The sequence below is a fragment of the Hyperolius riggenbachi genome, chromosome 7, assembly GCF_040937935.1.
Source record: "Hyperolius riggenbachi isolate aHypRig1 chromosome 7, aHypRig1.pri, whole genome shotgun sequence".
Taxonomy (NCBI): Eukaryota; Metazoa; Chordata; class Amphibia; order Anura; family Hyperoliidae; genus Hyperolius; species Hyperolius riggenbachi.
In genome coordinates, this window is record NC_090652.1 from 196,161,798 (window position 1) to 196,177,406 (window position 15,609).

The window sequence follows — 15,609 nt, forward strand, 5'->3', positions numbered from 1 at the left end:
GATCTAGCCGCACTGGCAGCCTTGGTTGTATTTTTTGTTTACACCGGGATACGCTGTTTGGAAAAGCGCCCAGCGTACTTGGTTGCCATGGCGACATAGCGTCTCCTCACTACCCTCCTGACGTCTGACGCTGGCATTGGATGTATTGGCTGCACGTGACCAGGTTTGGATTGGTAGTGCAAACTACCTTCCTAATTGGCTGCCTGAACGGTAGGCGTACCCAGAACGGGCGGATCCGACCTGGCCGCGGCGTGCGGCGCTCTGATGCCAATTAGACGCCAGTGGGGTGAGTTACTGCACTTATCATTTGATGTATTTAAGGAGACATTCTGTGCACCCCATTGTACTGGCCTCTGACGAAGCGGGGTGACCTGCGAAACGGCTGTCAGGCCGTCTTTTTGTATCTTCCCTTGTTAACCTTACTGTACCTGTTGGATTAAAATTTCTACTGAAGCAGCAAACTGGTGCCGGACCTACTTTTTTTCTTCAATCCTGGATATATATCTGTTATAGTGTGAGCACAGTTTTGCTCGGTAACCTAATCCAACCGCAAAATTCCAGCAGCATTGAGTGCCAGTCAATTCTGCATCTTCTGATTGAACTTTAGGATGACTGTATTGGCCCTAAGATCTTATAACCTCGGAGACTTTCTCTACTGTACCTGTTGCTTTTACCTATATCACTATAATTATTAGAGAGGAATAAACAATGCTCTCTGCTAGGGTTAATTCTTTATATTCCACGGCTATGCTGAGTATCAGCTTGCTATGAACACTGTTCCTCAGTATATGGTTTTGTATACCTGTTATAACCCGCTATTATCGGATAAATGTCCTTCAGTTCTGGAACAATTGCTCCTGTTAATGATGCAGCCCTGTCAGCCTTGCCTACTTTATGTTCGTACCGGGACTCTAACATTCTGCTGAATTCTCACGTGGACTGTAAGCCAACCCTTATCGTATACCGGGTAATGCACTATATGCCCAGATGTTAAAAGTTTTTACTATACGGTTATGCTATTATTTAGACAAATCTAATGTTATAGATGGTGTCACTGTAGCCCAGTACTGGTTAAATTCCTCCTCTTTGGGTGAATTTTTAAGAGCGGGCGGCTCTGTGTGGTTTGTCGGGGACTCCGTGCAAACGGTTTTCTAATGCAGATTCAACCGCTGCTGTAATAGTTACGCCACCGTAGAATGCAGTATAGCCGTTCAAACTTCATATTTAACTTAACCGCCAATTTCATGGTGCGTGCGCACCATTTTTTGATAACGGCTCTTTTCTTCTGTACTCCTTGCCTCTCCGTGGCGGGAAAAAGTCTTGCTTACACTCACATTATTGTATCCATTTTTCGATCTCCTCGACTCCTCCCAGGGCGGCGCCGCAACTAGTATCATATGTGGCTAGCTATGTAGCGTATAACCTAGTAGTACTGAACCCTACGCTTTATATGCAATATATATGCTAAGAAAGTATGTCAATGCTGTTACACTTGCTCAGTGTGCAAACATGAAACTGTTTGGTATACGAGTGCAGTTCAATATATCTGGCTAATTGTGTCTTGCTCAAAGCTACCCTTAATACAATGAGCACGGTAATATATACACATGTTATGACTGCATTGCCCTGCAGTGTCCTCCGCTGCGTGCGCCTTTTGAGTCCTGAACTGGATGATACCCCATGTCCGGAGACCGTCTCATATCTACACTTGTGTATATCACGTCTTGCGGTATCATGGTCCTTCGAGATGGGTCATCACATAGATCTCTGTTTTTTTACTGTTGGGAGAGTGTATTACCCTCCGGGTGTTCTGGGCTCCCTTGGCACTGCGCGCATCGTTGGACACTCAAATACCTGTTATGTTTCCTATGGAAACGCACTAATGCACTTGGATTCAATGCAATGTATTGGTACTATCTCTGATAATTATTCTCACGTTATGGTGGGGTTGGTGTCACTGACTGCAAGATAACCATCTTCCTGCTTCCAAATATATATAGTCTATAATTTGCTAAGATGTATGCACGCTGCAACAAGAGATTTACCCGAAAATGGGCTACATATCCTCTGCCATTTGCTCTGTTTAGTCATGCAAAGTGCATGTTGTTGTGGCAGACCGTGATGTAAGATACTGCTAGGTCCAAAGTATTGCTAAAACTCTATTTTCTATATCAATACGCTGGTATGAAGTGATACAACTAGTTAACTTCTCATATTATTACGTGTGGTAATGTTCTTTGACATGTATAGCTACTACCAGCAGGGGCCGCTATTCCCCAACGTATTTCTAAGGTAAGAGGTTTCTAGCAGGAAGTATTATACTGGGTAGGTTTCTTCTCCGTCTACCTATTACTGCTAGTGTAGTATACCTGGTCTAAATGCGCTTTTTTAGTGAGATATATTTTTGCTCAAATGCACTACTATAATATCCTCAGGGGAGCTTAACCTAGAATTCCCCCTTTTCTTCGGGGTTGCCTGCTAGGACATGTGTTAAAGGGCACCAAGTGCAGATCTTTACTTTATGACTGATCTACAGTGGGCGGGAGGATACACCTTGATGGCGGGTTTGTTTATTTTCTTCTGTGTTTGTTTGAGTGTTTAAATAACTTTAAGATATTCTACCCCCTTCTCAATGTTGAGTTGGGTGTCCTGGGTGGCGGCCTTCCTCACGCGGTCCGCTTCCCCTCAGAGGCAATCTCTGTATATTAATAGGATCTCAGCCAGGTTCACCTGGTTCATTTGCCTCTGATCAGTTGGTGTTAGTTAGGGTGCAGACATGCTCTTCCTCATGGTTGTGGTAAGAGGTGTAGGGAGGGGGGGTTTTGGGGTTCTGTCTTCTCACTTTCTCACTGTTCCTTTCTTCCCTCTCTTTGACTTTGGGCTCTTCTCCTGGCCAGGACACATCCGGATAATATCCAAGCTATGGGGTACGTATTTGTATAGTGTATTGACACTGTTGATATTACTAATTTTCCATAATGGATACACTTAAATGTATTTGTTGAAATACAAGAGGCTTAGTGTAACGATCGGTGTAACACAGAGAGGGTCTGATTACCGGTGATCTGCAGTATCACCGAGAATGCAGAATATACCCGATTATTGATGATCTGCAGTATCACCGATAATCAGATATATCTACTAACCTCTGGACACCTGAGAGCGAAGTGAGTGATTGGGTGCAACAGTAACACTAGTGGACTGTACCTAAGGAGTAGGTACAGAGGCAGTAAGGAATACTGCACAGAAGTATGCTCCTTCCGTAAGCCTAGACTCTCCCGGGGGAGGAGCTAAGCAAAATGTGGGAAGGACAGAGCGTGAGTGACACCAATGAGCGAGTGTCACTAACAGATCTGGGAACTGCCTCTAACAGTAAGGCTAGTTCTCGAGGTCGGCCAAGCCAGGTCGTCAACACATAGACAGATAAAGTACAGAATCAGAAGGCAGATACGGAATCCAATAACAGGCAGGGTAAGGCAACGGAGAATCAGAATAACGAGGTACATAATCAGGAGGCAGGTACAGAGTCCAGGAACGAGCAGAGATTGGCAACAGGATATCAGAAATAGCAAGGTACAGGATCAGAGTTCAGAGGAATAGTCAGGCAGGCAGAAGGTCATAACAAATAATACAATTCAATATTCCTAATGCTAAGGTGTGAGCTCCTTGATGTCAACACCTTTGGAAACTATGCTAGAACACAGAAACAGACAAGGCCTGAGTGCTACCACGTAGTGATCGCAACGCCAGACACCAGAGAAATGACCAGCACCCAGTATATATACTATAGCGCTCTCCAGCGCCACCCTTAAGGGCTGGGCCAATGAAAAGTGGTGGAAATGTCAGCTGCCCAGCTTGATCAGCTGACCTTCTTCTGGCTGTCATATAAACTCTGCCTCTCAGCGCGCGCGCGCGCGTCATTCTGAACCTGTGTGGACTAACAGTCCCAGCCACACCAGTCACGCTTTGCAATGTCTCTGCTGGCCTGCACGCGGGGTGACCCACCGCTATCTGCACATGCGGTGGCCTCCCCGCGCCTGGTCAGACTGTCAGTAGCAGGCTCGTGCGCGCAAACCGCCGCGTCAGGCGTTCCGCTATGCCAGCCGCGGAAACAGCCGCCTCATCCTGCGTCCATGCGGCGGCTTTTCCGCGTTTCTTCACACTTAGGCTCCAAAATTAAGAGGTCTTTGGTTTTCAACTATTTAAAACAATATACCCCACATATATGCATTCTACTTGAAACACATTTGTCTGGAAATAAGATAATATCACTTAGGCGTCCTTGGGTAGGGCAGCATTATCACTCTACCTACTCCTCCTATTCTAGGGGAGTCTCAATACTTATTCATAAATCCGTTCCATTGCGGATTCTTGACTCATGCTGTGATGACCAAGGCCGATTTGTTCAGCTTAATTTTGAACTATATAGTCTTGAATACATACTTGTAGGAGTGTATGTACCTCCACCAGCTAATAAACAGCTTCTTTATGACATTATCACTAAATCCTCCAGGTGGCATGGTGACAGACTTATATTAATGGGCGACTTTAATCTAACTATGGATGCTAAACTTGATAGAACTGGCAGTTCTTCTAGAGATGGCAATGAGCTTAAAACCTGGGCTAAGGGTTTCATCTGCGGGATCTTTGGAGGTGGAAAAATCCCACGGGAAGGGCATATACATGTTTTTCCTCAGCTCACCGCTCTATGTCCTGAATAGATTTGGCTTTTCTTACACCCCCTGTTCTATCTCAGGTTAAATATATTGATATACTGCCCTCGGGCATATCTGGTCACGCCCCAATCTCACTTACGCTAGAAATCTCTACTAAACCGAAAGATAGACTGTGGAGAATCTCACGTTTCTATATAAACGAGCCCCATATTCAACCTTTGATCTCTCATGCTATAAGCAATTACTGGGAAACTAATGCTGGATCTGCTTCTGATACTGTAGTCTGGGATGCGGGTAAAGCCGTCATTAGAGGCCAATATATGTCTGAACTCAAGGCTTATAGAGCAAACTCCAGATCACACATAGCAAACCTTGAAAAACAAGCTAAAGACGCCGAAAATGCTTTTATACACGCTAGTACTTCTGAAAACTGGAGAACCTGGCAACAAACCATTAGACAATGGCGGCTCGCGCAGATATCCCTAACCAAAAATGCTCTTCTACATCAATCACAACGTATTTTCGAATACGGCGATAAGAACAGTAAATTACTTGCCTGGTTATCCAAAGACTCGAATGTGCCTTCAGCCATTCCAATCATCCATGACTGTAATAATATTCCTCTAACAGACCCGGAACAAATTAATATCGCCTTTAGGTCCTTCTATCAGAACTTATACGCTACCAGAGTCCAATACACTACGAAAGAGTTAGCCGAATATTTAAGCAACATAGACATGCCATCTCTCTCTGAACCAAATAAAACAGCTCTTGACAATCCAATCTCTATTGAGGAGGTTCAGGAAGCTATAGCGGACCTGAAACCTAACAAGACCCCAGGCTCTGACAGTCTTCCCTCAGAATTTTATCAATGTTACTCAGACATATTGGCACCTAAGCTACGCTCACTATTTAATGAAGTACTGGGGGGGCAGCTTCTGCCGGAGTCATTCTCAGAGGCAATTATAATTCTTATACTTAAGCCTGGGAAGGATCCAACACAATGTGGGTCATACAGACCAATCTCCTTACTCAATACAGACGCGAAAATTCTGGCCAAAATCCTAGCAAATAGAGTTAAACCAATTATAACAACATTAATACATGGGGATCAGTCCGGTTTCATGCCCAACAAAGGCACAGACATCAATTTGCGCAGATTGTTCACAAACATTTCCCTGGCCTCCTCGGTGTCTGGCTCTAGGGTTGTTGCCTCGCTGGACACTGAGAAGGCCTTTGATTCTGTGGAGTGGCCTTATCTATGGGAAATTTTGGGTAAATATGGCTTTGGGACCAACTTTGTCAAGTGGATTCAAACTTTATACCAAGCCCCTACAGCTAGAATTCGCACCTGCAATACTATTTCGAAATCATTTCAAATACACAGGGGTACTCGCCAGGGCTGCCCACTTTCCCCTTACCTCTCCGCTCTTGCAATCGAACCTACGGCTATTCTTATACGTGATTCCAATCATATTCGGGACATTTCAGTGGGCTCCATTGAGGAAAGAATATCGCTATACGCAGATTAGTCTGTATATCGCTATACGCAGGTTAGTCTGTGCCTCTCGGATTTACAAGCCCTACTCCATAGAGCCAAATTAATCCATGCCATGCACTGATGAGGATCAAACAATCCGAAACAGTCTGTATGCATGTTGGATTATTATGGCTCTGTACATATTAACAAGCTGACACATCATTGCATTCCAGCGGTTCTGGAGGTGTGTTTAGCTTCTAAGGGTACAATGGTTAATTTGCATATATTCAGCAGTGGTGCCTGGGAGACATCTCGAGCTCACTCCAACCTGAATTATCGCAAATTCTTTCTGTTTTAGGAAAGCAAACTTTTGTTTTGCTATACGCAGATGATACCCTTCTCTATTTGAATGACCCGGGTAACTCCTTAACATCAGCACTTGATATTATCACAACATTTGGTCTATTTTCTGGGCTTAAGATCAACCAGGATAAGTCTGTCATCATGCCCCTGGACAATGCTCAACCTAATATATCCTCTACCTCACTACAATGGGTCTCCCAATTTAAATACTTAGGTATTTTCGTAAGTAGCTGTGTGTATGATTATTTTAACCTCAATATTAAACCAGTGGTCGATGCTTTCCGCAGGAAGTCCCAGACATGGAAACAATTGCCGCTCTCACTCATCGGGAAAATAAATATATTTAAAATGATCTTTCTACCTAAATTTCTCTATGTCCTTCGCAATTCACCAATCATAATTGCAAAAAAATTCTTTAAAAATCTTCACTCCTCAATCTCTGCATTTATATGGGCGGGTCAGGTCCCCAGAATTGCCCTTTCTACCTTACAATTATCTGTAGACCAAGGTGGTCTGGCACTCCCTAATATGCAATTATATTACTATGCAGCAGTCCTAGTTACGACTCGATGGTGGTTCGCCCAAGATAGCTACAACCCAGCGATTGTGATGGAGGCAGCATGTCTGGGATCATACGAGAGACTTACTCTGCTACCATATAGAGGCACTACAAATGATGAGCGCTGTACCGTGCTGATGCAAACAGTTTGCAAGATCTGGTCGGAAGCAAATACATTTCTAGGTGTTGAAAAATTACTCTCTCCCTATACCCCTATTTGGGAGAATCCCAACCTATCTCACTTTATCCAGATTCCGGATCCTAAAATATGGGCTAAAGCGGGTATCAAAAACGTACAACATATTATTCGTAATGGATCACTGATATCCTTTAACGATTTAAAACAACTGTTCTCCGTTTCGAATAAGATGTTCTTCCGCTATTTACAGCTTAGGCATGCCTTCTCAGCACAATTCTCTGATGGTGCGCCTGATTTGATAGTGAATGACCTCGAAAATGTCCTGATAACACAACACCTGGAAAAACCCTTGTCAGTTATTTACTCAGCTTTATTAACTAAAAACAATGAAAAACTTCTTCATTGTCAAGAAAAATGGAACTCCGACATTTCGGGCTTAGATAACACCGACTGGGAAGACATATTAGAAGACTTCGTGAAAACTCCTATATCAGCGAGAGATAGGTTAATTCAGATCAAATTTCTCCACAGAACTTACCTGACCCCCGTAAGAATGCACAGTATCTGTGTCTCCAAAAGTGCAACATGCCAAAAATGCTCTGCTGAAACTGGCACATTTATACATATGTTTTGGGGCTGCAGGAAAATTCAGATCTTTTGGGGTGACATTTTTGCTATTATAGATGAAATCTTGGAATCTCAGTTTGAATGCACACCTGAATTGGCATTATTGGGGCTATTTGAGAACCAAACGTGCAGTAAACATGCACAATATTTAGTCCGTATACTATGCTTTTATGCTCGGAAAGAAATTTTAAGAGTATGGAAAGGTGATTCCTTGCCTTCTGTTAACCACTGGAAGCGCACTATTAACATTGCTCTTCCTTTATACCAAATGACCTATAAAAATAGGAACTGCCCACAAGGTTTTCACAAAGTGTGGGCACCATGGTATAATAATATTATGACGGCTGGCTCCAATCCAGAACCTTGATCCACTTCCTTGTGGAATACCACATGTTAGCTTGGATACCGATGATATACCTATGGGTTGGCTGGGGGATGGGCTCAGGGTCACTCTTTCCCTTCCTTTTTCTTTCCTCTTTCTTTTCCTAACTCTCTTATTTCTCTTTCCTTCTTTCTTCAACAATCACTATTCTCCCTTTGATATTTCCTCTTTGCAGCGTAGCTCTCCTGCTTCACAGACATAGCTGCTACTATCGGGTAATGTATGGGATATATGGTCCAGAACTTTGCATTGTTATATAATATGTATATTGGAGTTAGCTCTATGTTATATTACAATTCTCTCACCGAATCTGACACTCCTGCATTTTTATGGTGTGATTCTGTACCATTAATGCCTTTCTTTCCCATGTAACCTCCTGCATGTAGGAGTGCAATGCTGTTTTCTGTGTATTGTATTCAGGTTTATGTTCAAAATAAAAATTGATTTGTTAAAAAAAAAGTCTATGGCAGGTCTCCATTGCAGTTCACAGTCATTGTAACATGTGCGTTATGCAGTTGACCACTGTGAATCCAGCCTAAAAGTTTATGCATGCAGATCAAGAACACCCGTATTGAATATATTCGACTGTGGTGGAATATTCATAGCCTTGTGAATTATGCTAAAGAGGGAATTTTTCCCCGTGGACTCAGGGTACAGATTTTTCCATCCTGGGAGGTCACGATTAAGGAAAAGGAAGATTGGGGGAAGGGTTTGAGCAAATGCTCAATTATCATCATCGAAATGTTACTAAAACATGATAGAGAACTCTTGGCAAAAATTAAAAACACAGTAAAAACAATGCTGAAGGAATTGGATAAATATGATTCTGTCCGCTTAGTACAATCCTTCCTTCTGCAGTTGCAGACGGAAGTCAATAGAGCAGAAAAAACTACGGTTGACAGGAAAAAGACAAAATTAGTGAGGGACAGGATGGATTATAACATGTGAAAAGTCTATTTGTAGAATCATGGAGGCAATGGCAAGGGCCAAAAATATAAAAACAGGAAAATATTTCCCAAAAAGGGCCCCAAGGACCCTAAGCCGAATCCGCAAAATGGTTTCGAATTTAGTAGACAGTATCACAATGCCAGTCTATCCAGTCAAGTATCCCTCTCAGAATCTAGTGATTTTTTTAGAGTCAGAAAGCGAGGCAGAAGGGTTGGCCTTGCTTATAAAAGAAAGATTGCACCCCAACTCCGTAGAGCTGTACAACAATCTGAACAAGAGGAGATGAACCCATGTGAGTCCGGAGGAGACTCGGATGTAAAGACACTCCAGGTACTTAATCTAACTTCCACTGTCCTTAGTGACACTGAAATGTCCTTGTTGCAGTGGGGTTTGTCTTTTGCACCTATGCAAACAATCAATATTTTTGAGACTGTAAAGGATGTTTACCTTTTTTGCAGTCGATTGATTCTAAAGAAAATGTACCACAGAACAGATGCTATGGATGAACAAACTAGATTGGCTATCAAACTCCCCGACAACATAGATATACAAGTTTTCCAGGATCTAATGGACCTGGTGTAACGATCGGTGAAGCACAGAGAGGATCTGATTACCAGTGATCTGCAGAATCACTGGGAATACAGATGTATACCAGATTATACGTGATCTGCAGTATCACTGATAATCCGATATACTAGCTAACCTCTGTTCACCTGAGTAGAGTGTAGTGTTTGGTGTAACAGTAACACTTTGAGGACTAGGCCTCAGTGCAGCAAGGAGTACTGCACAGATTCCTTCCGCAGACCTGAGCTCTCCAAGACGGGAGGAGTCAGACTGACAGTAGGAAGGATAGTCTGAAAGTGACCCTCAGGAGGAAGGGTCGCTAACAGAGCGAGGAACCGCCTCTAACGGTAAGGTCGGTTCTCGAGGTCGGACAAGCCAGGTCGTACACACACGGACAGATAAAGTACAAGATCAGGAGGCAAAGACGGAGTCAAAGTACAGGCAGGGTTCAGCAACGGGGTATCAGATATATCGGGGTACAAAATCAGGAGGCAGAAGCAGAGTCAAGGAACGAGCCGGGGTTCGGCAACAGAGTATCAGAAATATCGAAGTACAAGATCAGAGTTCAGGAGGATAGTCAAGGCAGGCAAAAGTCATAACAGATAATCACAATCAAACTAGTACTTTAGCTATCAACAGAATCTAGCTAAGTGTAGGATTACAGCTCCAGCTGGTCCCGGCACACTTGCGGATCTGACTACGGATCTGGGTGCTCCCACATATGTGATCGCACGCCAGACAAAGAGCAAGTGAACAACCAGCAGTATATATACTCTAGGACCTTTCCAGGACCTCCCTAATTGCTGGTCCAATGAGAGCAGTGGAATTTGTCAGCTGACCCAGCTGGTCAGCCGACTCCCTTCTAACTGCTATTTAAACTCTGCCTCTGTGCTCGCGCGCGTGTAAGTCTGAATCTTGGTGGACTATCAGTCCCAGCCACACCAGTACTGCCATGCAATGTATCTAGTGCGGGGGCCGCCTCTGATGCGGATTCCGCCGTTACCAATGCGGATTCCGCCGCACTGCCTATGCGGCATGCGGCGTTTTTTCCGCGTTGTGACGCCATGCTGGACGCAGAAATGGCCGCCTCACCTCGAGAGACAGCGGCCTTTCCGCGTTTCCTTACAGTACCCCCCCCCCCCCCCCGAGGAGTGGACTCCGGACAACTCCCACCAGGTTTCTCGGGGTGTAAGGCATGAAACTCCCTCACCAACTCATCCGCATGCATACGGTTCCCAGGTACCCATTGCCTCTCCTCGATGCCATACCCTTTCCAATGTACGAGGTACTGTACCGAGTTTTGTACCTTGCGAGCATCTAATATTTTTTCCACTTCATATTCGGGTTGGGTATCTACCAACACGGGAGGAGGAGGAGTAGGACCCACCTGGACTGCAGGTTTAAGAAGGGACACGTGGAAGGACTTCACCCCCCGCATGCTGGTGGGAAGGTCAATGGTATACGTAACATTGTTAATCTTTTTAGTCACGGAAAATGGGCCCACAAACCTGGGACCCAGTTTGGCAGATGGCTGCTTCAGGGTCAAGTGACGTGTGGACACCCAGACTAGATCTCCTGGCTGAAACTTCCATTCCACGGACCGTCTCTTATCTGCTTGACCCTTCTGACTCTGGAACCTGGAACGCCTTCTGCAAATTCCCCTTAACAATTCCCCAATTGTCCCTGAGTGACCTCTGCCAATCCTCCAGTGCAGGAAATGGGGACGAGACGACTGGAAAAGGGGAGAATTTGGGTGACCTCCCTGTTACAATCTGGAATGGGGAAAACCCAGACGAGGAATTCTTTAAATTATTTTGGGCGAATTCCGCGAAGGGCAAAAATTTCACCCAGTCACTTTGTGCCTCTGCAACGTAACATCTCAGGAATTGCTCCAGAGATTGGTTAATGCGTTCTGTCTGCCCATTCGTCTGTGGGTGGTAGCCTGACGAGAACGACAATTTCATGCCCATTTGGTGACAAAATGCCCTCCAGAATCCAGACACAAACTGGACTCCCCTATCAGACACAATGTCTTCCGGAATGCCATGCAGCCGGAAGACGTGAATGATAAACAATTCGGCTAATTCTTGAGCCGAGGGGAGTCCTTTCAGGGGCACAAAATGGGCCATCTTGCTAAACCGGTCGACTACCACCCAAATAACAGACATGCCTTCAGACCTGGGCAATTCCCCCACAAAATCCATGGACAGGTGGGTCCATGGCTCACTCGGGGTGGGCAAAGGCTGCAACCTTCCTACAGGTGCCAGCCGGGAGGGTTTACTCCTGGCACATACCGCACACTCCTTAACAAACTCCTTGCAATCTGTTGCCAAGGAAGGCCACCAAGCACACCTGGCAATCAGATCCTGCGTTCTGGCCGCTCCAGGATGACCAGCATTCTTGTGGGTGTGAAAGAGTTGCAGAACTTGTAACCGGAATGGCAGTGGGATAAACAAGACCCCTTTGGGTTTCCCCTCAGGAACATCCCGCTGAAAGGGACCCAAAATCTCTGTCCAATCCTCCCAAGTCTCTGTGGCGGCTAACACCAGTTTCTGCGGGATGATGGATTCAGGAGCGGGGGGCTGTGCTGTCTCAGGTTCAAAACACCTGGAGAGGGCGTCTGCTTTGACGTTTTTGCTGCCTGGAGTGTACGTGATTATGAACCTGAATCTCGTAAAAAATAAGGACCACCGGGCCTGACGGGGACTCAGCCTCTTAGCCCCCTCGATGTATTCCAAGTTCTTGTGGTCAGTGTAAACAGTGATCGCGTGCTCTGCCCCCTCTAACCAGTGGCGCCACTCCTCAAATGCCAACTTAATAGCCAGAAGTTCCCGGTTGCCTATATCATAATTTTTTTCTGCAGGTGAAAACCTGCGGGAAAAATAAGCACATGGGTGTAATCTGCCCTGCAACCCAGACCGTTGAGACAGCACCGCCCCCACCCCAACTTCTGAGGCATCAACCTCCACAATGAAGGGAAAGGACGTGTCAACATGCCTCAAAATTGGTGCTGAGCAAAATAATTTTTTCAATAGAGCAAATGCCGCCACGGCTTCAGGAGACCAGTGGTTGGTATCCGCCCCTTTTTTCGTGAGACTGGTAAGGCCGGCAACTAACGTGGAGTATCCCTTAATGAACCTCCTGTAATAGTTCGCGAACCCTAAAAATCTCTGCAGGGCCTTCAACCCCACTGGCTGTGGCCACTCCAACACGGCTGTGACCTTGGCAGGATCCATTGAGAGGCCCGAGGTGGAAATTACGTATCCCAGAAACGTGACCGTGGTCACTTCAAATATACACTTTTCCACCTTAGCGTAGAGCCTATTCTGTCTTAATTTGTTTAGGACAAATTTCACGTGGACCCTGTGTTCGGAGAGGTTATTGGAGTAAATTAGTATATCATCGAGGTATACCAGTACGAATTTACCCAATACCTCCCGGAATACCTCATTGATTAGTTCCTGGAAGACGGCTGGCGCATTGCACAACCCGAAGGGCATCACTAAGTACTCGTAATGCCCGTCGAGTGTGTTAAAGGCCGTCTTCCATTCATCGCCCCTTCTAATGCGGATTAGGTTGTATGCCCCCCTCAGATCTAACTTAGAAAAGATCTTAGCAGTAGTGACCTGCGTGAATAAGTCGTCTATCAATGGTAACGGATAGCGATTCTTCACCGTGATTTTATTGAGACCTCGGTAATCGATACAAGGTCGAAGACCCCCGTCTTTCTTCTTAACGAAAAAGAAGCCGGCCCCAGCAGGTGACCGAGAGGGCCGAATAAACCCCTTGGCCAAGTTGTCACGAATGTATTCCTGCATAGCCAACGGCTTCAGGAGACCAGTGGTTGGTATCCGCCCCTTTTTTCGTGAGACTGGTAAGGCCGGCAACTAACGTGGAGTATCCCTTAATGAACCTCCTGTAATAGTTCGCGAACCCTAAAAATCTCTGCAGGGCCTTCAACCCCACTGGCTGTGGCCACTCCAACACGGCTGTGACCTTGGCAGGATCCATTGAGAGGCCCGAGGTGGAAATTACGTATCCCAGAAACGTGACCGTGGTCACTTCAAATATACACTTTTCCACCTTAGCGTAGAGCCTATTCTGTCTTAATTTGTTTAGGACAAATTTCACGTGGACCCTGTGTTCGGAGAGGTTATTGGAGTAAATTAGTATATCATCGAGGTATACCAGTACGAATTTACCCAATACCTCCCGGAATACCTCATTGATTAGTTCCTGGAAGACGGCTGGCGCATTGCACAACCCGAAGGGCATCACTAAGTACTCGTAATGCCCGTCGAGTGTGTTAAAGGCCGTCTTCCATTCATCGCCCCTTCTAATGCGGATTAGGTTGTATGCCCCCCTCAGATCTAACTTAGAAAAGATCTTAGCAGTAGTGACCTGCGTGAATAAGTCGTCTATCAATGGTAACGGATAGCGATTCTTCACCGTGATTTTATTGAGACCTCGGTAATCGATACAAGGTCGAAGACCCCCGTCTTTCTTCTTAACGAAAAAGAAGCCGGCCCCAGCAGGTGACCGAGAGGGCCGAATAAACCCCTTGGCCAAGTTGTCACGAATGTATTCCTGCATAGCCAACTTCTCGGGACCGGACAAGTTATACAGGTGACCCCTAGGGGGCATACAACCAGCACGGAGATCAATGGGGCAATCGAACGGGCGATGAGGAGGTAATTGATCAGCAGACTTGGGACAAAAAACATCAGAAAAATCGGAATATACCTCGGGAACACCCTCCACGTAAACCTTGGTCTGACCGAATGTCACCTTCCCCAGACACTGCTGATGACAATGATCGGACCATCTGGTTACCTGGCCCGTAGCCCAGTCGATTTGTGGAGAGTGGGCTTGTAACCAAGGCATGCCTAGGATAATAGTGGAAGTTGACATATGTAAAACGAAAAACTGTAATTGTTCCCCATGCAGTACCCCTATCGTGACCTTCACCTGCGGAGTCTGTGACAGGGGACGATCCCGTTGCAGAGGGGAATCGTCTACTGCCGTGACTTGAATGGGGGGTGTCACAGGAGTGAGCGGAATACCCAACTCCTGAGCAAACTCAAAGTTCATAAAATTGGCCGCTGAGCCTGAGTCAATGAAAGCCTCAGTAGCCACAGATTTCTTCTCCCATGTAACTGTACAAGGGAGAAGCAATTTCTTTTCTTTAAGGGGTGCAAGTGGCGTGCCTAGGGTGTCACCCCCCCACTACTCCTAGGCAAATTCGTTTCCCGACTTGTTCGGGCAGTTGATCCGCCATTCTCCGCCTTCGCTCCACCTGGGTCAATTTCGAACAACCAATCTGCATTGGTTCGGGTGGAGGCAAGGCCGGAGGAGATGAGACAGATGGAGATGGTGTTACTAAGGGCCCTTTTCCACTAGCAATCGCTAGCGTTCACGCTGAACGCTAGCGATTGCTGAATCGCAAAACCGGCGATTCCCCCGACGTTTGCGGCCGCGATTTTGCTATGCTATGCACTGCATAGCAAAATCGCGGCAATTATCGCTCCGCCGCGCGTTCGCGTTCCCGACAAAAGCGAATCGCGGTAGTGGAAATGACCTACCGCGATTCCTATGTTAAAAAGCAAACCGTAGCGATTGTAAAATCGCTAGCGGTTTGCGGTTTTGCGATTCAGCCAGTGGAAAAGGGCCCTAAGGGTGCAGCGGTAGTTGCCGCATATGATGTTACCCTGGCACGGTGACTGCCCCGAATCTGCCTCTGATGGCGTAATCGACGGTCGACTCGAATGGCCGATGTGATGGCCTCATCGACTGTCCTGGGCTCGGGCAAGGTTAGCTTTAAATCGGAAACCTCCTCCGATAACCCAGACAAGAAGTAATCCATGAGGGCAA

At 45.9% G+C, this 15,609-nt stretch overlaps 1 long non-coding RNA gene across 1 annotated transcript in view; it reads left to right on the forward strand.

Annotated features, from left to right (window-relative positions):
• The window catches only part of LOC137525740 (uncharacterized), a 72,445-nt gene that overhangs the window by 3,479 nt on the left and 53,357 nt on the right, over positions 1–15,609 (forward strand). The window lies entirely within an intron of this gene.